Source organism: Xiphophorus hellerii, chromosome 23 (assembly GCF_003331165.1).
Source record: "Xiphophorus hellerii strain 12219 chromosome 23, Xiphophorus_hellerii-4.1, whole genome shotgun sequence".
Lineage (NCBI taxonomy): Eukaryota > Metazoa > Chordata > Actinopteri > Cyprinodontiformes > Poeciliidae > Xiphophorus > Xiphophorus hellerii.
Window position 1 is genome coordinate 20,701,665 of NC_045694.1, and position 24,103 is coordinate 20,725,767.

The window sequence follows — 24,103 nt, forward strand, 5'->3', positions numbered from 1 at the left end:
ATTGGATAATTAAGTTTTGAAAGAACCAGACTTTGATGTGCTTTTAACTAAAGGTCAACAGTAACTACCAATGTGAGCCGCACTTGATTACTATGTATATCACAACATCAAAAAAGATGCTGCAGCACTAATGAGGGGCTGACCTTCATCTCCAGCGTAAACAAAGACCAAATGCATGCACACTGAGCTGCACGGCCTCCATCAGCCAATAATAAGGGGTGTGTAAGGATTCAATCACACTTTATTATGCAGAAGGACTATTTAAAATATAGCCTTTGACATTTCAGAAGATGCTGGTTTTCTGAGGGTAGATTTCTGATCTAACAAAGGTCAAATAAAGATGTTTGATACTTAGAACATGAATCCCAAGGACTTTAAATTAAATTCAAAAAACTGTTGATAGAAATCCTATAAGCCTTCACCTTAGACCAATTACACATCTCTGTTTGGACATGCAAAAACAATTCAGGTGTTTTGATCACAATTCATCCCATGTTAGATTCCTTCAGAGGTAGGTGGATTTACAGGAGATAGGAGGATTACCGAGTGATAGCAATAACCATTGTTCAACAATGGCCTTATCACAATAAAGACTGCTTTGTCTACTGATCATTAAAAGGTTATGTCCTTGGAGTTATAAGTAAGGACAATGTTTGAATGTTGTGAGCAAACAAATGAGCTTTGAAGAATAAAGTCTTAAACTTTCCAAGAGGGAAACTATAGGCACTAGGGCTTTTGATTTCAGGGTGTCGCAAATTTATGACAAAGGGTTACTAAAATATTTGTTAGGAAAGAATAATGACTATCTCTCTCAGCGAGCTCACTGTTGGTCAGCTCGCTGAGAGAAGGCAATTACAAATTACACGTCCCCTAAAAAAAGCTTTCAAGTCACGTTCTTAAAAAGAAATTGAAAGCAGCGCCTGCCCTCAGTCCTAAACAGATCCAAAATTAAAGTTGGCAAGCGGAGAGTTTGTCATGCAGTCGACAGCAGATCAAGCTAAAATTAGCTTATTTTCAAACTCTATAAAGAGTGAACGTCCTGTCCAATAATCTTAAAAGGTGGTGTTTAACGGCTTCATATTTTTATAAAAGACATGAGAAAAACAATGTTATTGGCAAAATTATAACTGTGAAAGTGTGTACCACATAAAATTCAATATTAATTACGTCTAAAAAAAAAACTATATATAGTCATAAAATACGGATATTATTTTTACAGTTGCTGTAATAATTGTTGCTTTTCTATTTTAAGTGTAAGAAATTGGCTTTTGTCACATTTGAGGTGAAATTATAAATAACTGCATCATGCAAAGGTTTGTATACCAAAATACTAGTTGTGTCTTAGTCACTATTGTAAACTGTTGTTTTCGGGGTTATTGCTTTAAGCTTGACAGTCAGCTATCAACATATGGATATGTTTAATACTGTAGAGATGTAGAAACAAGAAACAGTGGTGCTAACAACTAATATTGTTTTTATTGAAGGTGATTATTTCAAGTAAAAGACATTGAAACAATTTAAAGTCTGAGCAGACCTGGTTAATTCAATGCGGAACAGAGAGTCTTTCAAACTTTGGAAAAACGTTTCAAAGTTTGGAAAAACACCAAAATTGATGGTTTCAAAAGTTTTATAAATTTTTATCCAAGTCAAATATCATTGTTTTATCTAAATGTTTAATCAAAGAGTGGTATGGTTTTAGATGAGTATAAGAAACGTTTTGGGTTCAGAAACGGCACTTTCTTTCTACCTGTATCTTGTTTTTTCACTTGCCTGTTCATGTTGGCATTCTGGATAACATTAGTTAGTCTTGAGAATCCAGATGAGGAAGAGGTCCAGAGAAAAATTTTAAATGACAGTGCCCTTTCCTGAAGGGAGAGTAAACAACCAAGGCAGGCACTGCTGTCTTTTTGTACAAGCACACATTTGCATTTAGTGAAAAAAAAAATCCAAGGAGATAAGCTGGTAAGACATAATGTTACCTTTCAAACACAGAAAGGTGGGCAGGATTGGCTAAGGTGTGAGCCAGAGACATGCATCAGTATCACACACAGAGGAGGAAACACCATCCGCTGACAAAAGTCCTTTCAGCTCGGCCCAGCAGATGTTTACTTTCCATTCACTATTTCTAATCCTGTCTGAAAGCCTATCCTGAATGTCAGCCTTCCTCCTAAATTGGCTTGTGTTCTTCGTGATTGATTAAAGTACTGTAACCCAGCTTTATCAGACCACCCTGAGCTCTGTATTTCTGCCAGATCTATTAGGTAATGCATCCTTTCTTATTGTGCTGGTTGCCCCCATCACCCACCTCCACACCCGTCTTTGAAAAGTGCACTTATCCATTTACTGTGATACAGAATACTGAGCTGTACCTTGATCTGTGATAGCATGGCAGTCTTCAGATCAAAAAGGAGGGCAGCTGAAAACTGTTAAATGTTGTCTCCAAATACACTAGATTTATTCTTTGAAATTGGCCTAACTGTAGCATCAATTTAATTTTTTATAACCTTTAATTTTTTTCTTTTTAATCTTTTCACTGATACCACAGAGATAACAGCAACCGATCTAAGTTCCCTGACAATGACCTAACCAATATGGCTGTAATTTATGCGTTCTAATGCTTTAATACCCCTTTGCCATGCCATTGCACACAGAGGAGAGAAGAGGTTGACCTGATATTACTGCTGACGCCTGAGCCCTAGACATTGCACTTAGAGTGTCTCTTACAAGACATCATTCAAGCACAATATCCACAAGACACAAATGGAACCAAACATTTTTTAACATTACCTCTCTTTTGGGACAATAAAGCAAGGTGGCACTTCCTGAAATCAGAAAATTTTTTATGCACATCATATTTGTATATTCAACACAGCTCTGCATTTAATGAACGAAAACACACCAAACAGATGGTCTGCATACAAAATTCTGGGTATGAATTAAAATCCCATTTGTGTACTTAAAGCGGAGCACATTAATGACTGCACACTTAGAAGTAGGCCACGTCCAAGTGCTGCGGGCAAATGTGGCCTCAAGTTGTCTGTGCTTACGCGAAAGCTGCACACAACACACACACGCCGTCACGACCGCACACACACACACTGCACAGCACCATCAAATCTCTTCTCCTATTCTGTGCCTGCTTTGCATCAAAGAAGCCTAGAGCAAACACTGAAGATAGGCTCTCATAGTTTAGACTGCACATCTGCACTTCCAAACATTTGCAGCATTTCCCAATTATTTCCCATTTCCTTCTTTCCAACTTTCCCTCCTAATATTATTGCCAGACAAACAATAACTCCTCAGCGATTCACCAAGAAATCAAACCAGACAAGCTTTAGCTTTATTTAGCCATGACCTGTGACTGTTCACTTAGACCAGTGTACTGAATGTAGCCTTTTTAACAGCACCAACATCTGTGTTAGTGAAGAAATTACCTACTTTCAGTACCAGCAAGGTGTTTCATAAATACAAAAACACACATGCCGTAATTTCCGGACTATAGAGCGCACCCGATTATAAGCCGCATCCAGCACATTTTTAAAGGAAGAACCATTTTGCACATACATAAGCCGCACCTGTCTATAAGCCGCAAATGTCTATAAGCCGCATGTGCCTACATTGAACATTTACAAAGAAAGACGGTACACAGAAAGAGTTTTCAAAGTTTGAATAATATACCTTAGCTTTTCTTTCCAAACAGTGTCTGTGACGCGGCAGTAACACAGCAGCAACACAGTAGCACAGCACTAACAGTGCTGGTTAAAAAAAACATACCGCTAAAAGTCACTGAGAGCCGTCTTCATCTTCCTCCTGTGCACTGAAACCATGGAAGTCTTCCTCCTCAGTGTCGGATTGAAATAGCGTCAGATATTTTTCGCCACACACTCTGTAAGTCTCTCTTTCGCTACATTAAACTTGCGTCTTCCTCGACACATATATTCCGCCTGTCTCACTCTTACCTTTTCCTTGGCGGCCGTTACAAAAAATGCATAAGTTAGCCGCATCATTGTATAAGCCGCAGGGTTAAAAGCGTGAGACAAAAGTCGCGACTTATGGTCCGGAAATTACGGTAATTGTGAGAAGCTATTTTAAAGGGAAATATTTATTTTTGACATGTCTGTGATTCACTCTGGGTGCAACAGATTGAAAGAGCTCAAGACTCAAAGCAGAGAACAGGAAGGACAGATGACATATAATTAAGTTGCTCTGTTCTGTTCTTTGCCTTTAAGGAAAATCTCCACCTTCTTTGTGAAAGTGACTGTATTTTAAGACCAGTGCTAATAATGCTAATGCTAATATTGCTATTCTTGTTGAAATGCATTGCAGCTTTGCAGTGACAGCTCTCTCACATACATTGCACAAGGTTACCTTTGCTACCACTATGAATATAAATATAACAATTTTTTCAAATCTATCAGGAAGATTGTTAGATCTACATCTGTTATCTTTAACATTTATTTTTGGTTATTTAGATTTTATACATAAACTTAAGTACAAATACTGAATAAGCATTAGTAAATTTAGAAGAGAAGGTTACTTCTTACACAAAATGTTATGCATTTACCATAGTGTTCTTTAAATAACACTGGGAGCATAACCAGCTGAAAGTAGCTGGTTCTGCCTTAAGAGACATGCTTTTCATTTATTGCCAAGTGCAGATTTAAAAAACAACAAAGCTTCTTTCGTTTCCAAGTCATGACCACTTTAATGCGACCAGAATTGTGCTCAAAAACACAAATGTATCTTTCTTGAGGTAAAAGAAAATATGCAGTACGTATCTTTAGGCCAATTGATTAGCAACATGCAGCAAGAAATTGGAGAGATGAGTATGATCACCACTATTTAGTGATTCTTACACCGACACTCCTGTCACTCCACCGACTTCTCTGAAAGGTGAAGCCATTCTCCCACTGAAAGAACTTTGAACCACAGGAGGGGCATGAGGGACCATAAGTTTCCGAAACCTCTGAAGACAGTCCAAGTCGAGTCAAAGCTTTACAAGAACATAAAAATAAATAAATAAGAAGCAGATCAGGAACCAGCCATTATCGTTTTGATCTGAACCATCTCTTTTAAGCAGACTGAAGGGAGGAAAGAGTCCCTCTCTTCCATCTGGATGCTATACGTTTGCCCAGACTGAAAAGTCATTTCAGATAAGATTCTACTTCTTCAAATGAGACCTGAGGGCATATTATTTATTCATTTCACTGCTGACATCCATGCCATGCCCTAAACGGTAACACTTTAGAAAATATTCCTTCTGCGCCAGAGAAGCACAGATACAAGTGAGACTAGCTGGGGCGCACAGTAGGAAGAGTTTTATGTTCTTTCTGCTAGGGGAGGGATGTAGAAGAGACAGAACAACGAGGCTATTGTTGTTTTCTCGCTGAGGAGCCTTGAAGCTTCCACAAGGAGCAAAGACAACAGTGAAATTGCCTGCATGCCTGGTATAAAATGCCATGTGATTACAAAACCTTCCTGCCATTTTCATAAATGCTAAAAGCAAAACTCTTTATGCCAAGTTCATCAGCTATTATCAATATTTACCCCTATGGTGAGCAGCAACTCTGACTTGAATAAATATTGCATGTAGGTAAGGATTTCTTTGTGCGTATGCGTGTGGGCGTCTTTAATGAGTAGGTGAAGAAAAAGGAGATATAAATCAAGACTGAATTTTCACTCAGCGGGAATGAAATCCAGCTTTGATTCAAAGCTCGTATGCATGACATCACAAAAACCCGCATTTCTGCAAGGTTTTTAGGAACAAAAGCATTTGTTTTCACAACTAATGCTCTTTTCCATCTCAATTCTAGACCTCTTTCACCACTTAATCCGTAAGTCCATAAGTCACTCTTTTTTCTGCTCCCCTCGGATTGACCCAAAAGAGCTTCCTGATGGCGAAGATTGTCCTCTGCCTCGAGGGGTCAGCATCCACAACTTGGCATGCAGCAACATTCTGGGAGGAAAATCCATATATACTAGATACAATGAGAAGATTTACCATGGAAGAGTGGACCCGCCTCCGTGTGGGATTAAGCGCTTAAGATCTAATGATGAGAGAGGCCCTGTTTTTATTTGTTTTCAAGCAGGCATTTCGCTCTTAATGGAATAGCGACTCCGCTCTGTCTCCGGAGGCTACAAATGCTCATCAAAAGACACGGCTTTGTCAAGAAATCCTTATAAACTCCTGTTGCCACATAGAACAAGGTACTTGCCGGACAAGTTGCGGTAAAGAGCAAAATATCAATGAGAACAACAGCAAAAAAAAAAAAAAAATCTAAATCAAATTTACAATGTGATTGTAGCACATAAGGTTTATATTGCTTCTTTTGCTGAGACAGCTCATGATTTAGAAAGCAAAGAATTCCAAGGTGGGATTTTTACTCTTTTTTTTTTTTTCTATCAATATCTGGCTGCGAGAAGATTTGAGGAACCAGGAATGCCAAGGGCTGTATGTCTGTGCCAGGGGTTGTGTGGGATGTGTAGATATATGGGTTAGGGCTTTGTTTTGTGGCACCCTGCTTGTCTTAACTTCCTGTGTCTACAAGGGATTTAGAAAATTTGCTACTGTCTTTGGGTCTCTCTTTGCAACAGCAGCTTTGAGTCTGGTCTGAGCCAATCCTGGTGCCCCGAGATTACATAGAGCATCCTCCGTGAGCCTTTCACCACTATATCCACGCTCCAGTGTTTAGGACAATTTTTTATCTTTGACAGAATTTTGTTTTTTTGAGTTCCAGATGAAAATGGAAAACGTAAATTCATTTAAGCTGAGCAAAAACCAAAAGCTTATTCAGAACTGAATTTTTGTTTTGTCAATGAATTGAGTAAAAAGACCTTTCCGTGATGCAACTGTTTGTCATTTTTGTGTCTAAAAGCATCCAAATGCAGGAAATATAGGCCACTGAGACGCAAACACCGCAACTATGCCCAAGGAAATATGTTGTATTTCCAGTGTCTTTTGTGATAAGGTTCCCTTCATTTGTGCTTCTCTCAAAAAAAAAAAAAAGAAAACATGGTGGGAAACAAAGGAAAAGATTTGGATTAGTAGGTCACTTCTATGGCTCTTTTTTACAAACTCATCTGCTGTATAAATCACACGGGTATCATTAGAATCAACCCTGAGGAGTTTTCTGTGTTAAGTGAGTGTGTGCCTGTGGATAAGCTGGCTTGTGACTTTCAAGCAGATGTTTTTTTTTTTTCCTTCAACATCCAATCAAATGAAGCAGCTCCTGAAATATATTATGCCCTGATGCCTTGTGGCCCGTAAAACACACAAAAACTTCAACTTCATTTAAATAATTCATTCCAGACTTAGGAGATAGCTCGTCTTTGAGAGGAGGCTCAAAGAGATAAATTCAATATCCCGGTGGATTGTTATTCTTGAACAGCAGCAGCAAATAACTCCATTCAACATCCCATTACTGAACATATTATTAGGTGCCAGGAAACCAAAAAGCTTCGACAATAAATGCTGATTGTCACTGTTTCCTTTGGAGTCAAGGGTTTGTCTGGGATTTTTTAGGTTCATGGCAAAATTGAGTGAAACAGGTTTGGATTCAAAGAGGACGTGATTAAAGAGAATAAGAGATGAGAATGCCAGCAAATTCTGGGCTGTCAGAAAATGTTGAATCATTTAATAATCTTCAACATGACACGGAGCTCTGCCTCAATGAAACATCACATAACAGGGGAACGGGGGTGAAGGCAAAGATCGGAAGCTTTTGTATTCTACTTACATTTTGTGTGTTGGCTTTAAAACTATATAGTAAAGCTGTGGCTGTCCATACCATGAATAAAACAAACTTGGCAGATTTTTTTTTGGTCTGAATGGCTTTCTGTAGCTCAGAGCTCACTTGTCAAAGGACTTAACCGTGCTTACCATTCTCCACCCCGTCCATTTTCCTCTTGTATCTTTTCAATCTCATCTCTTCCTTCTGTCTTTCCTCTTATCTTTGATGATCCCCTCTTCACTTCGGCTGCTCTCAGTGAACCATTTCTATCCAACAGTATCAATTCGCTCCCTCGCTCCAGGAACGGAACTGCCCACCACTATTATGTCATTCAACACCTGTACTTAAATAGTGTTGAGATTCACAGAAGAGGCCTGGGGAGACGGGACCACAACAAAACCTACAACTCTGGAGTCTACTCTTTTAAATCTAGTTTTCTGTTAACACTGTCGACACACAGTGCCTTGAACAAGTATTCATACCACCTAAGCAATTCTACAATTTGTCATCTAACACCAACAAAAGATGTTATTGTCTAAACCTGGAGTCGGCAACCTTTTGATTTTGTTTGAAATATTTTAATTTTTAACTTTTTTAAACATTTTTAGAACAATTTGTAGAACATTTGTGACAATTTGTAGAACATTTCTAAAACAAAATGACAACAGCAATTTTACAACAGCAATGATGAAATGTCAATAATGGGCAATGTCAACATCCATTATGTGTGGGGGTAGGTGGGTGTGTGTGTGGGCATGGGGTGTAGTGTGAAAGAGCACGTTTCTTGAAACTAGTTAGCTAACTAAGCTAGTTTACGTTACGGTCTGAATTCTATTATGCTATGTGTATCAGGCATGTGAGTGTATGTATGTGGGTGCATCCATCCATCCATCCATCCATCCGTTTATCCGAGGTCAGGTCGCATGGGTAACAGCCTAAGTAGGGAGACTTTTCTCTCCCCAGCCACTTGTTCCAGCTCCTCCGGGGGAACCCCAAGGCATTCCCAGGCCAGCAGAGAAACATAGTGCCTCCAGCGTGTCCTGGGTCTTCCTCCCGGTGGGACGTGCACGGAACATCTCAACCGGGGAGGCGTCCTTCATGTTCTCGACATGAAGGAGCAGCAGCTCTACTCTGAGTCCCTCCTGGATATCTGAGCTTCTCAGATATCCTATCTCTAAGGGAGAGCCCAAACACCCTACGAGGAAAACTAATTTTGGCCACTTGTATCCGTCACCTCGTTCCTTCGGACATGATCCAAAGCTCATGACCATAGATGAGGGTAGGAACGTACATCGACCGGTAAATCAAGAGCTTCACCTTTTGGCTCAGCTCTCTCTTCACCACGACAGACTGATACAGCGCTCGCTTCATTGCAGATGCTGTGTCAATCCGCCTGTCGCTCTCCCTCTCCATTTATCCCTCATTCATGAACAAGATCCCGAGATACTTAAATCCTCCACTTGGGGCAGGACATCCGCTCCTACCCGGAGAAGGCACTCTATTCTTTTCCGGCTCATTTAAATTTATTCATTTATTTATATAGCTATGAATTTTTATTTTATTTATTGAAATGATAAAAGAAAGAACCTTGAACACATTGATCAACAGGTTCTGCATGACATTCAACACATTTTCTCTTTTGGTTTTCCCATCCAGGTGTCAGACATACACAGAGACACACACACACAAATAATACACATGCACAATAAAGTATAGGCGGTAATGTTAGCTAGTTGGTTAGATAACCAGTGTTAGCTAACTTCAAAGAAGGCTAATATGTTGATTTGTGACAATAACCCTGTCACATTATTCATGATTGACACACACACACACACATTTGTGAGGTAAAAAATAAAGATAACACTTATATGTAAGAGTCCTTGCTTTGTAAAATGTTATTATTCAGGGGTAACACTTAGAACTCAGTGTATATGGTTCACAAAAAATGTGTTCCTGACAGACACAGTTGGTAAGAAACAAAGATTCCCACTAGATTCCATAGGAAATGAATGGGGGTCATTTTGGACCCACTCACGGAAGAATGGGGTAGTAACATAAAACATGATATTTCTTAAAATGTATGAAAGGTAAATTAAAAATTTGAATTGCATGATATCAGTAACATATTTTTTGAGGAATACCTGGAATATGAAGTGATGAAAACTTTTCATTACAAAGATATTGCAAAAAGATCACCTCACCGGGTCAAAAAGGACCCAGTTACGCATCAGAGGGTTAAAGTTGGATCTCTGTCCCAGTCAAATCTTCTGCATTAGCAGATATTCTTCCAGCATTGCCTTTTATCAGTTCGATCCATTGTTGTGAGCAGCATGATGCTACCAAATTACAGCTTCACTGTGGTGACGAGGTGTTCAGTCTGATGTGCAGTGTTGGCCTGTGATTATAATATGACAAAGTGTGAAATGTAGAAAGATTATAAACATGCTTGTGAGGCACTCAAAGTTTGACACACTAAAATGTTCTTATAAACCTATGTTTAAGTTTCCCACTAATATCTTTTAGCCCATAAAAACTTAGTGGGTTTGAAAAGTGCCCTAAACAGTCACAGCTTTATGCAGATAATATGTGATTAAAAACTTTTGGGACATATAATTTGTCATTTTAGCAAAACCAGACAAATCTCATCTGCTTAAAGGATCAGAAAAGCGCCTAAAGGACTTCTTTAGGCCTCTATGTTCCCCCGCATCGATAGTTCAATTAAATAATGATTTTAAAAAATGAAAGCCTAACCCAAAGCTCCTCCCTTCAACCTTACTTTTCAACTCAAAACCGCTGTCATAATGACCTAGAGCGACCACTTCATCAAGTGCTGCCATCTTCGGAGAGTAAGTCAAAAGGCTATTTCTGTAATGACCCAGATTTTCAGGTGAGTCTTGATCTGTGTCATTGTAATGAGCAGCAGCAAATCAAAGAGAACACATTAAGTCAAATGTGCCATCTTTTCTTTCCCAATTTCACATCTTATTTTCACATCAGGTTTCAATCAGATTTGAATAATCAATCAGGGTTCATGCAAAAAGGATGTGTCCTGTCATTTAAACTGAATTGCTACACCTAAGGAAAAAAAACTAATTTTCTCCCTTGGTGGTGGTGTCAGATAAATATCAAATCAATTTCCTAGAGCCTGTTCTCAGAAAAAGATGTAGGATGATGATGGTATCACTGGAAGAAAGCTATAATGGTTTGAAATGGCTCCTTTTGGTAAGAATATGGGCACAGATGGGCCCTGAGCTTGATAAAGTAATTTCTCTCTTCTCCAAGTCTATCAGGAGGCTTTGCCAAGATGGCAAGAGAAATAAATAACTAACAGTCAGGAGCAGGTCTACGTTTAAGCTACAAAATAAATCGAAGATAGCCCTATTAGGAAGAGAGGGTTTACAATGTTGTAAAGGAAAGTCTTCGACTTTGAAAATTTTCAAAATTGTGTTCCTCTGAGTAGGTTTTGATTTATATGTTGCTCATTAACTGCACACAGCTTTTGGTTTAAAAAAGAATAACGTTTTACAAGCATTCTTTAACACAAACGGGAACCTCATCTACTCCCTCTACAAGCTGTGAACACACAGAGAACAAGACAAAGAGCGCATGCAGACAGAGAATAAAAAGCCTTATCTGATGCTCTCCAGGGTGTTGTAACTATAGCTGTGGGGTGAGTAAGAAAAGGGTGCCTTGCTCTGGAGCACTTCAGCTGTTCAGTGTGCATCATGCCCCGCCATTTCTCAGACACTCACATTTTTTCCTGCCGGGCAGGGAAACCAACCACCTCTGGTCACAAGACACCGTTCCAGTCTCTGAGCTGAAGCCACAACAGTGACCTTATAAAAAGAAGAAGACACAAAGGCTGCAGAGACGTTTAATCGCATTCATATTGAACTTAGAGGCAACTCAGAGTCTCCTGTAAGTGGGTGGAAAGAAAGTCACAAGTTCATGTTCAGATATCAAGGACATTCCTCCAGATTTAGTCAGAAATTTAGGGAACATAATGACCTGAGGTGGGATTTTGTTTTACTGTCACAAACATTAGATTAGGATTTTAAAAACAAAATTAATAATATTAAACCCTAAGTTAGTTTTTTTATTATTTCTACTCTACAAAATGTATTTGCGACATAAACTTCATATTATAAAATTGCATAGCAGACTCTACGGCTGTAACGATTCTTCGAATGATTACTAAAATTTCTTGAGGTAAATTATTTGCCTCAAAGCTTTGTTAAATTACGGTTTACTATTAAGAGCACTGTGTTCATGCTCGGTGATTATTTGTGTTGTGCAACGTTCTTACTTCTGCCTATGAGTTGTTGACGAATGCTAAATGCTAGCATAACATGTCCAATTTTCAAGTTCAGGAAGATTCTGTCTTCTAGCTGTAACAGGAAGGTTTGCGCATAGTTGGAAATAGAAAAAAATAAATAAACTGTGCAAGGTGAAGGTGGACACTATAAAGCTGAGGCACTTTCAGCAAGATTTTAAATCCAGACAGAAGAAAGTCTCAGGCCATTTCTTAATTGCAAGTCAGGAGACAGTGCTGCCAGGAGCTGTACTGGTATTTAGTATGGGAGAGATGCAGTAAATGAGTGGCCATTGTGTTGGGTGATAGACTCAGTGCAAAGCATTTTAAGACAGAGAGCAATTGTGATCTCTTCATTCAAGTTACATTAGAACTGTTTTCCTCAAAAAAACAAAATAAAAACAAACGTGTTTTAATATGAACTTCTTCCCTTCATGTCAAGGAGTTGGATCGCCTACAGAAAACATGCCCTTTGTCTACATTATTTAGGTTTCACTAATATGTCACAAAGGCAATGTTTGCAATGCTTCAGTGTTGTAGATAGGCTTCATAATACTTTAATGCCAAAAATAGTTTTGTTTATTTAACATCCAGCCAGTTAGCTTAAAGTAAAAGTTTCTTTGCATTATTTACAAGTTACCTTGAGAATAAATTTAACACAGATTTAGTTTACAAAGTAAAAGAAATCCCTAAAATAACTGATTTTTGTTGTCTAAATAAGTAAAAGCCGAAGAAAGAAGAAAGACAGAAGGGTTATCTGCTGGCCAACTAGCTGCATCAGAAAAAAAGTTTCTGTATGCGGTAATAAATGTACGCATGGGAGAAAAAGGAAGGATCTCTATTAATCTGTGGCATTACCGCCGTCATTCCACTCTCTCCATCACCAGCAGCATGTGCTCTGTGAGATCTAAAATATTTAAATCTGTAATCTGTCAGCATTATGCGACGAACACACGCCTGCAAGTCTGGTGTCCTATCCGTCATTTTGCCTTCCACTTTGCATGGCCCCACATCCATCACGAGGACCTGACATGGCCTTTTGTCGTTCCGGCTGGGAGAGACTTAGAGGCCAGTGTCTGTGATTTCTCAACAGCAGAACAGACATGCAAGCCGGACCCAAGAGAAAAATTAAGGCAAATGGGTGAAATTGAAAAAGAAGGAGAAAAGAGAAAAGGAAGAAAGCTGCGGCAGTGTGGAGAAGCTTTTAATTGTTTCCCCAGTGAATGTGACCCAGTGACTAGAGGAGTGCTTCCTTGTTCTTCTGTTATGGGATAAACCAGAACTCAGTATTGACCAGATGGCACAGATTCATATTTTTGCAGAATGTAGCCTTACAAGTGGGCCCTCAGTGTTGTGTCAGTTAATGCATGGCTACATTAGCGTCTTACAAACAGACCCTCTTCCACCTTTATTACTCACACTGTTGTATTTTCCCAAAACTCTGACTTAAAAATCAAGACTGAATAAATGAAATGGGATTAAAGCCTGAACGACAGTGACCCATATATAAATATTAGGCTGATGGAAAACACTCCAACGTAGCCCATTTAGCCAGCTCCATGTCATGTCTTCATACGACAGGCTTTTACTAAGCTCCTTAAGAGTCTGCCCCAGGGGATCTATGGTAGGCTGAAGGTACTGACTCAGGCCTTATCTGCACTAATTTACCCCATGAATTAGACGGCCCCTTGTCTCCGTGTCCTGCCAGACCCACACAATAATCACTCCATGTTAAGAAAATGAGGAGAGAGAGAGTCTTTGCGATCGCTTAGAGGGATAAGAAGCCGGAGGGAATATGACAAGAGGAAGGCAAACTGTGCCACATTAGCCTCACCTGGCTACTAACGCTCATGCCTGGAATTAAAAACTGTTGACTCCCTGTCACCTTTCAGAGTGGATTAAGTAAAACAAAAACAAAAAAAGCAATTTGAATCATCCGGATTAACAAGTAATTTTTGAAAACAAACATGCAGAGCTTCACCTAGCTCTGTTTCTTTAGAAAGGGTGAACTGCTAAAGTTGTTCAATAACAGATTTGACTCTAATATTAGTTGACAAAAAATGTAAGGGTTAAATAAGCTGGCAAGTCTCATGTGGATGTTTTTAAGGCTCATTCATTTAAGTGAAATCTGTCAGATCTTGTTTGTGTTTGTAACCTTGTGTTAAATTTTTAGGTTTTTAGGTCAGCTGCACCACAGCATTCCTTTTAAGGATCAACAGTTTACTCTCTGGCATAATAGCTGATAATAATGGGCCCACTGTCAATTGTCCTTTCAAAAGAAAAAAAAAGGAGGATAAAAATTTTGACAATTTTTCTCCATTGATTCGGCACAACTTTCCCCTTTCTTGTGGCCTCAGAGTAATAACTCCTGGTGGAATTACCACAATTTTCTCTAAATAAGGCAATTTTTGTATTTCTTTCTCTGCTCCTTGTTTAACGAATGCCAAATATAAAATTGTTACTCATACACTTACACCTCCCCCTCCCTTGAGGGAAATTATAAATCAATATCTAACAAATTGCAATACATTAAACTAAGCACTCCAAAGCACTAAAGTAAAAAATCTATCAAGGAAACAGTTTTCCTCATTTTTAAAGTTGTTAAAAATGCTTATTACAGAAAGCATCCAAACACAAAAAAAGATTTCACCAGTCTTGCGAAACGTAGGTATAGGGTTTGGAATGAAACACAAGGGAAACAGAATTTGGTTAGACTGTGTGCCTATTCCCTGACAAACTAAGAGTTTCCCAACCCTTACAGGGACATTTACTATAAAAGTACAGTGACAGAAAGAGACTGTATTGATCGCTGCAGCTTGCAGTCTGCATGTGTGGAATGACCCACTGAGCCAAGACTTGGATCTCCCTCAGACAGCCACACTCACAGCAGTCTGAAGGAAATGTTGGTCCTTTAAAACGGTGATTAAAGCAAAGTGATAAAATTTAAGAAGGAAGGAGAAATTTATACACCCTCACCGAGAAGATCTTCAGCAGATGGAGGAAGAATTTATGGAAGGTTTGTTGATGAATAAGCTGAGTCAGATATTAGAGAAATGAACTGATTTAATTAGAATGTTAATGTAGCTTTCTGAAACCTTGTTTGCTCTATATTGGAGAAGAGGGTGTCCTTCAGAAACTACTGCGTGGACAAAAAACACCAGTCGCTGAGTAAAGCAATAGACAGCTGTGAATGTCAGAGCGACATCTAAAAAGCAGTGTGGGGTAAAATCACACTTATGAGAAACACAAATCCACTTATTAAGATGGAATTTTTCTCCACAATCTGACCAACTTTCTGTTCAAAATTTTATTTCTAAATGACTGGGAGAAAGTCCAACTTTCTAAAAAAGAATTAAACAAACTGCAGTGCGGTTTGCTGTGTTGTTATCACTATTTATTGCTGGTTATATTAAGAACAGGGTATTTTGCCACTGAACTGCTGAAATTTTTATAAATGAACAATATGATTAGATAATATTTAAATGGAACAAATATGAGTTGTTTACTCATATGTTTACACTATATGATTATAGAGTAAACATGTACTTTAACTGAAGGTAATATAGTTTTGTTGTTGAGTAAACGTGAAAAATAATTAAGATTTTAACACTGAACAAGTTGTTTTTTGTTGGGGTTTTTTTTCGCCTACTGTCTCTTTGATGCTTTGTTGTTAACCACACATTGCTGGCTGGAATTTATGGGTGAACTATAAATTCTTGTTTTAGATTATTGTTTGTTTTGTAAAGCTATTTTTTAAAGCTCTATATCATTCCTCCTACGTCATATTGCATTTTGTCAGGAACCTTTGTCCTTAAATCAAAACAAAGATAAACAGAATATTACCTTTTAAATGATGCAGAGTATTGTGGTAAATCCATGTATTTTCAACCGAATCACAGTGATTAAGTATGCTAAATGACCTCTACTTGTAGAGTACTTTACCAAATCCAGAGGAATCCAGAGCATTGTAGACTGTATTCAGTAATTCACCCATTAACACACACACTCTAATGTGATTAGCTACATTGTAGCTACAGCTGCCCTGGGGCAGACTGGCAGAAGGCGACGCTGCCATGCCATCAGTGCCACCAGGCTCTCTGACCACCAAAAGCAAGCAAGTGGGTGAAGTGTCTCGCCCTAAGGACACAATGACTGAGATGCACAGAGTGGGGGTTCCAACTGGCAACCCACTGGTTACAGGATAAAATCCTACGTCCATCGCCCCTAAATATGTTTAAACCAAACTAAACCTTAAGCACCGGTGAAACAAAAAGGTGAATGAAGGCAACCTACCAACCCATGAGGACTTTGTTGTCTGTACATAATTCAGCCCCTCACAATTGCATCACTGGTGCTTTAAGGCACTTTGAATAAATCCAAAACAAACCAGCAGCGTTTAATGCCCAGGTCCTGGTAGCCTTAAGTCTCTCATAAGCACACAGTCACAGCAACACCAAAGTGCAACCATTTCTTTAAGTAAAGCAGGGCAAACATAAACAAACATGCACACATTGCCTCAGTGAATTGATTCTTGAACCAGAGGAAATGGTCTTTTCTTTGTTCTGAGGATGACATGAATGAATGAGCTCGGCTTTATCACAAACTAAGCATATGTAAGCCTAAAGTACAGCTTTGCCTCAGAGAGTCTGTGGTTTCGTGAACCGCTTTCCTCCCAGTGCTGTTGATGTTTTTCTCTGTGTGATTTATTTTCAAGTCATTTTTTTTTCTAAAGTAGTGCTATCAAAAGTAGCCCCTCACTGCGGCTGCGTGTCTGGCTAAATCTCTGATTTGAACCCAGCGTGCTCTGGCTGTGTGTTATTGAGTGTAAATAGCCTAATTAATAAATAATTAATAAGTGGATAACTTCTGGCAGACACTGAGCGGAGACATACTGTGTGACATCTGCTTTGTAGTTAGAAAGGCGATGTCCAAAAGAATCTTGTTTACTAAGCAGACATTGGTCTTTGGCAGACAAACCTGTTAGTCAGGGGAGATGTTTTTGGGCCATGAACAATGTAATATCGCTGTTAAATATGTTATGTGCAGTGGGCTTGAGGCATTTCTTTGTGCCTGAGGCCAAAATCACTTTGTTAGTCACACAAAGATCCCTCCATCTTTTCAACAGTTTAAACAATTATGTCTGATACATTATTAATAATGGCACCAGAGAGGAGTTCCTCAGTGTTTTTCAAGAAATTTTGTCACAATAGGTTTGATTCGATGATTTCAGAGGCACATCTTCACGAGCAAATATGAAGAGACAAGTTGATCCTCCTCCATTAGTCATGGCACAGCCACGTCTTGTGAAGGACAAGTGAGGTGTTCAGCTTGAGTGTGCAGTAAGTTTAATTAAATTTTCACTTGCAACTTTGCCTTTTAATCATTATGAATCTGCATGACCAAAGTATTAAAAAATGCGTGGTACAGATGCACACACATTTATTGTCAGAGGCTTAATCTCAGACTGAAAAATGTAGAAAGTGCATACTTGAGTAAATTTATTGAGAGGGTAAAAATCAGACGTTAAGAAATAAGGTCAGTGGCACAAATATTGGTTGCTCAAAGAATGTACTGAAGATAAATTAACTTGAAGCATTTTAAATGTATTATTTTACTTTTTTTTTAATGTAAGAAACATTTTTTAAAAAATGTGTTTTTAAAGCTGATCAGAGGGTGGAGAGATGTCCAATTATGATTCTTTTGTTTCCTTGAGATTACACCAAAGCTTAGATTTCTAGTCAAAGGCCACTGGGGTGTACAATGATCCAAATTTATTTTCCCACCACACACGTTGAGCCAGATGAGGGGAGGGTCACCAAATCTCCAAGAAGACCAACAAAAACTATCTACATGCCTATGAAATGTTTTTTAGTGACGCCAAGAAAAATCACTCTCTCTTCGTCTATAGCAAAATCTAAATGTGTTGAATTTGCTAAACTCTACTACAGCTTTAACTGGAACTGTGGAAATAAATTTCTATTCAGCTTTTTGACAACAAACACTCCAGGTAGTATAAAACAAATGAGAAACATCAAGAAAAGCAGTTCACACCCACTGGTAAAGATTTGAAGAGAATCTGTGACGCTGCGGGTCTGTTTTGCTTCCTAAAACCATATAAAGCTAAAAGAAAAGGTTATTGCAAGCTCTTTCAAAAAACACAATAAACAAAATATTTTAAATGGAAATCCACTGGCTTCTGTCAGAAAACTATAATACTCCAAAACATTTGGGCTAATCAACATACAAACGGTTCACCAGACACAAAATCAATCATTGTTCCCGACCCTCTCAGTTCCCAGACCTCAGTCATATAGAAAAACTGCGAAATAAGCTGAAGACAAAAGAGAACAAGATTATTCTGAATGATCAAAACAGATTGTGCAAAAACTGAGATCATTCTCTTTGCATGCTTCAACCTTTAGAAATTTCTTAGAGGCCTAGGCCCTCGGTGCAAAAAGGAGTTGTACAAAATATTCCCAGAAGCATTACTTGACACTCATGATTTAATTTAAAAAAAAAATTTTCTCTTGACATTTATTAAGATGGAATATTTATTCACTAGATCTGTACAGGATTATGCTTCTTCAATAAAAGAATAATATATTGTCAGGATTTTTACCAGTGGTGCCTACAAATGTGTCCCTCTCCGAAAGCCCAATGCATTTACTGCCAGGTTGTGAGAGTTCAGCGATGGCAAATAGAGATAAAACCAGTTAAAGCTGAAAAGAGGATGGCAAAGAGGAAGGCTTGGGGAAAAATAGTGCTGTTTCCAGGGGAGTAATCTGGTGAAATGCTTGAAATCCCCGTATTGAACCAAACAATTCTGATTTTCACTATTACCAGAAATCCCAGTAACTATGTCATCATGACTCACCTTAGATATGGGTGAGGTAACTCAATATCTCTGCAGCAATAATGGGAATCAAGATTTTGCTGCTTGTGTTTTCTGTTGTCAGAGGTCCCTCTTCTACAGTTATGGTGTAGCGATATTAATAGATATCCAAGAGAGCTCTGAGTCACCTCAATTTTAATTGCTAATGTGAAAGGCAGATTTTCTCTTCTTAATAAATCTCTGGTTTTGCAACCATTTAAAAGAACCCAATTTGATGTTTAAAGACTGTATAAGCAAAATTAAAATATACTGTTTTTTACAGTGATATGTGGGTCATTGTGCAGTTTGATATGATATATGATACAAAAATATACATAACATATTAAGTGTTACAGAGAGAATTAGAATTTTTAAGAAGCCCCCAATCTTTCCTTTCATAAGGCTGATGGGCGGGGCTCCTTTGGTCTACAAAATGAATATCCATTTTGTTCATAAACGGAAATATTTCTGCAGTCGCATTGTTATTTTCTGTAAGCATGAGAAAAACACTTGCTCTCATTCATCTAGCTGACCAGGAGTGTGCAGCGATATGTTGGGATGGGGCAACACTGTATTAAGATCTTAACATGCCTTGGCTTAGACCTTACCGACAAGCATGTGCCCTATGTCAACTCAGATACCGAGATTAATTCCTCTCCAGCCTCACATGGGGCGATTATATGTTGAGTTGTACATCAAAAGAGAAGAGAGAGAAAAAACTAATGGGAAAGAATGAGCTCATTTCTATCAAGGATGTCAATGCAATGCATGTGTCATGTCCCCTGAGAGACACGTTTTACAAATGGGGAAAACAGATCATTTTTCCAAAGTCCTTTGAATGGGAGGAGTGTTGTGTCTGTCTTTATAGACACAATAATTTGGTCTGTATCAAATCTCATGGGGAGTCCTGGTGGACCCTTTGGTGATGCACAGAAAAGAACTTTATCTGGAATCGCATTTAATGCACTGTAAACCACAGAAATTATATGAAGGACTGAGGAACTTTTCAAACCTTCAGTTTACCTTGATCCTTGTACCTGGCCAACGCTCACTCACTGCTCCTTTACTTTTTTAAAGTTAATCATGAAAATAGTGCTATGACAACCTCTGCAGCTACAGGAATAGGTTGTGATTAAACATACTTTCAGAAGGTCAGAGAAAACCGTTTGGGAAATTATTCATCTCATACTCCTGCTTCTTCAAGGCAACGCATCTAGCACAATAAAGAATATTAGAAAACACAAATAATCTGTGCAGTCGCTCTCATATGTGCACCGGTGGTCCTCTGCATGTACGCAGGATGACACAAGCTTGCGTACCTCAGCCCGTTTCTGGATTTGAGAGCAACAACGTGTGCATGCTGAAAGAGAGAGTAAAGGCAGAGAACAAGGGGCCTCTCTGGCCAAAAACCAGTGAGTGGCGCTCATCCATGTTAAGTCGAGCCAAGGCGTGCCCAGGTGTATTCCCTTGAGGTCAGGAAGAAGCCTTGCTGACCTTTGCAGCAGACAAAGAGTCTCAAGGAGCTTTTCTTGAACAGCCGAGAGACTCACACGGGTAAACAGCAGACTCTATGCCTCACTTTGACATGAATGTCTGTGTCTCCAGGAGGAGTGTGTTAACGCCTGCCTGTGATCACGCACTGACCACATCACGATGGCCCCGGCCTTTCCGGTGTAATCTGGCTACAGCAAATGAACACGTTCGGTAAGCTGCGCTCCCTGTAATTACTCTGCCACAGCTCCGACTGAAAGCTTAGTTTTTCGTTGTAAATTAAGCGGCCCGTGATTGTTCCACAGCTCAAGTACATCCAAGAGCAAAAGATAAATAAATAAAAATCACAAAAAGAGTGAAAAGTGGATATTAAAACAGCAGGGGGACTTGAAACAGCAGGGATGGAATACAAATACAGAGGGGCAAAAAAAAAAAGAGAGAGAGAGAATTAACAAGCAGCTACAGCAGCAGCATACATAATCCCTCACATGATATGGTGGAGAAGCATACAATATAAATGAACACATTTTGCTTGCAAACAACAACAACAAAAAAAGAGTCCTCATGCAAAATCCAGCACTGGCTTCTAAATATATGCAAGAGGATCCAGGAATTCCATATGTGTGTGTGTGTTATCATCCCCAATTAAGAGCTTCTTTCATCAAGAGAGCCTCGTGCAAGGCGAATAAAAGGCTGGATTATTTCCTAAATGCTCAGGCTTCAGGGACACTTTGCTTATTCAACTTATCACCATGACAACTCTTGTATGACATTTTTCACTTCCTCTTCTTCCCTCTTCGGAATTCAACTCTCAGACAGTTAATTATTCCTTTTTTGCCACCAAGTACAATCGGACCACTTATTTCTGAGCGTGTATCATGTCTCCAGGAATATCACACTTTCAGGCACACCCACACACACACACGCCTACGCACACCCCTACCCACATATGAGGCCTGCATTGATTAATAGACTCTTCTTCAGAGCAATTTGTGAAGCATTTTGAAGAATCTAAAAAGATGAGAACAGAACAAGTTAAATGACCAGTTTAGCTGGCCAAACAGACGAGATAAGTTCTGAAATATTACTGGATTTCAGGTCAAATATCACATGTATCCATTATAAAGCTCTAAGTGATTCTAAGTTAGACCACTTGGGATGGATATTTAGCATCCCCCAAATAAGTTAGATGTGAAAACTTCATATATATAATTGGGACTTCCATGCGTAAAATTAAAATTGTGCCAGACTTCTTACTAGTGTTGTGGAAAACGAATCCAAGGAACCCAACCTGAATCCCAGAAATCTAAGTCATAATTTCATCCATTTGTTTCAAATTCCTCAAGTCTATTCTAGTTTATTTTCTTTCTTCCAGCCAGAGCAGTGACAGAAAGCCCGCGCGTCATCGCTCCATCACACGCACAAGATGTCTTTATGCCTAAGTAACAAGTGCCCTGCACATTTATACTACAGAACGTTAAATTTACCGCATCGACGCTGACAGCGCGCTGTGAATCGTCGGAAGCAACAAACGCACATCTGGGCAAAAATATGCATCAGCATCCTAATTCTTATTTCGAACATAAAAAAAAGTCTAAAAAATGAAAAATAAAAAAAACATCCAAGCGTATAGACGATGTGTATGCTCTGGCTGCAGGGCAGGTTCTACGTAGCGTTACGATATACAACTCTTCTGTCTCATAGCGGGGAAAAAATAGAAAGTCATATATCTAAATGCGAGTGCCAGTTTCCCTGCATCCTCCTGAATCGCTCAGCTCAGCACACAGACAACCCCAAGTATCTTTAAAATGACTCACCTGCTATGCCGAGGTGAAAATCTCCCCATGTCTTTCTTACAATAAAAATAAAAGCCGGGGACTATGTTTGACCGTCTCGGGATCTTCACTTGCAGTTGTCGTCAGTGTACTCCAAATATCCTTATATTCTGCACAACGCTTATGTTTTTAGGGAATAACCTTCCTGCGAAGCGATCATTGTCCTCTCTCTGCTCTCACGCTAATGGATTCCCACGCCATTAAGGCAATGTTCTTATTTTATTTTATTTTATTTTTTGATATTGTTGTTTTACTCCAGCGGGAAGCTCCCCTTCAAGTCCTGGTGCGTTTTGACGCTTTCGCCTTGACTCTTCTCAGGCTCAACGCGAGCACCGCGGGATCGCGCCGCGCATTCCCGAGCGGACGTGTGCGGGAGCGCCAACTGGAGACGGAGAAAGAGAGTTACTAGGTAACCAAGGGCACTCGCATCATACATGAAAAGGAGCGGACGATTTATGCCACCCAGCTATCCTCTACCCATCTGCTCCGTCTCCTTTGACGACTCGTCAAATACAACCTTGTTTTATTACGCCAAAGGGTCACTCTTTAGTGTCTCCCGCGAATGACCCAATCCTCAGCGGAAGCAAAGTTTAAAATGAAGATTAAATTCTGATGGGGTATTTACAAAGATGACAGTTATGGTCGGGAAGGAGGCTTGTTTTTATTGGGCTACAGAAAATTAATGAATGAACAGGGAGAGAGTCCTACTTGCTGAGTGGGCGACTCAGAATCCTAATAAGTGTAACGATAAATTTTGTGCCTCATCTTACCTCCCTATAATAAATAACGTTTAAGAGATAGCGACAACGTTTCCAAACCGAAATACAGTGCCTTTCAAAGGTATTAATAACCTTAGAGCTTTCTCACATTTTATCACATCAGAGCCACAAACCTCAGCGTTTTATTTTGATTATATGACCGTCAAAAGTGTGACGTGTGTATTCACGTCACACTTTTTTTCCAGCCCGGTTTACACTGTTACCCCTAAAAACATCCCAGTCAACCAGCTGTCTTCAGAAGTCACCTAATTAGTAGATAGAGTTTCCTGTGTTTATTTCTATTTCAGTTTAAATTCAGCTTTTCTCTCAAGGCTTCAGAGGTTTGTAAGAAAACAAACACCATCATGAAAAGTAAGGAACACACTGGACAGTGCTGGAATAAAGTTGTGGTGGAACTGTATCTAGAGTTTGACCATAAAACAACCATGCAGCCTCGGGACAACAGCGCTGTTCAGTTCATTAGGTGAAAATGCCATCCTGAGCAGTGAGCCATTTAGCTAAATTCAAAAACACCACTGATTGTGCTACAAGTTTGCTGTGTTTGTTGCATGTTTATATCCTGGTCTATTAAGTGTTTTGGTTTTTATTCAAATCGAAATTTGTCCTGTATGTCATATATCATCATGACATTGCTTGTTTATGCCTTAGTTTGTTTTGATAAAATTTTCTAATTTATTATGTAAAATTGACTCCTTTGGCATTTAGATAACCAAATAATGTTATTCCCTCATCAGAAACGTATACAGACTTCTGCTTTGATTCTTTAACCTGTGTTTAAGAAATCCTTGAAATTCCTGTGGCAGGTATTTGGGGGTGATCACTCCTTCAAGGCGCCTCCTATTCCTCCTTGGAGCTGCAGTGTCCAGCTGACCTTTCACCTCACAGAGCACATATTGACCGGGTCTTCCCCACTCAGCTCTTCCAGACTAGCAGCAGCGGCAATTAGCAAACACCTGGTGGAACTGCACATCTGTTGAGCTTATACAAACTACTTCTCAGTCCAAAGCCATGAGAACAGTTGTAAATGGCATAATGGACAAACATTATTGTGATGCTGAAGGCAGAGACAGAAAAGCGCAGGAGTT

The 24,103-nt window shown here is 39.2% G+C and overlaps 1 protein-coding gene across 3 annotated transcripts in view; it reads right to left on the reverse strand.

Annotated features, from left to right (window-relative positions):
* The window catches only part of nlgn3a (neuroligin 3a), a 181,656-nt gene extending 159,076 nt beyond the window's left edge, over positions 1–22,580 (reverse strand). For 2 of the 3 annotated variants that reach the window (XM_032554859.1, XM_032554858.1), the window contains exon 1: positions 22,222–22,580. The gene's annotated coding sequence lies outside the window, so the exon portion shown is untranslated. The remainder of the gene's footprint in view (positions 1–22,221) is intronic. The other variant, XM_032554860.1, reaches the window with a different exon arrangement.
* Between the last annotated feature and the right edge of the window lie 1,523 nt (positions 22,581–24,103).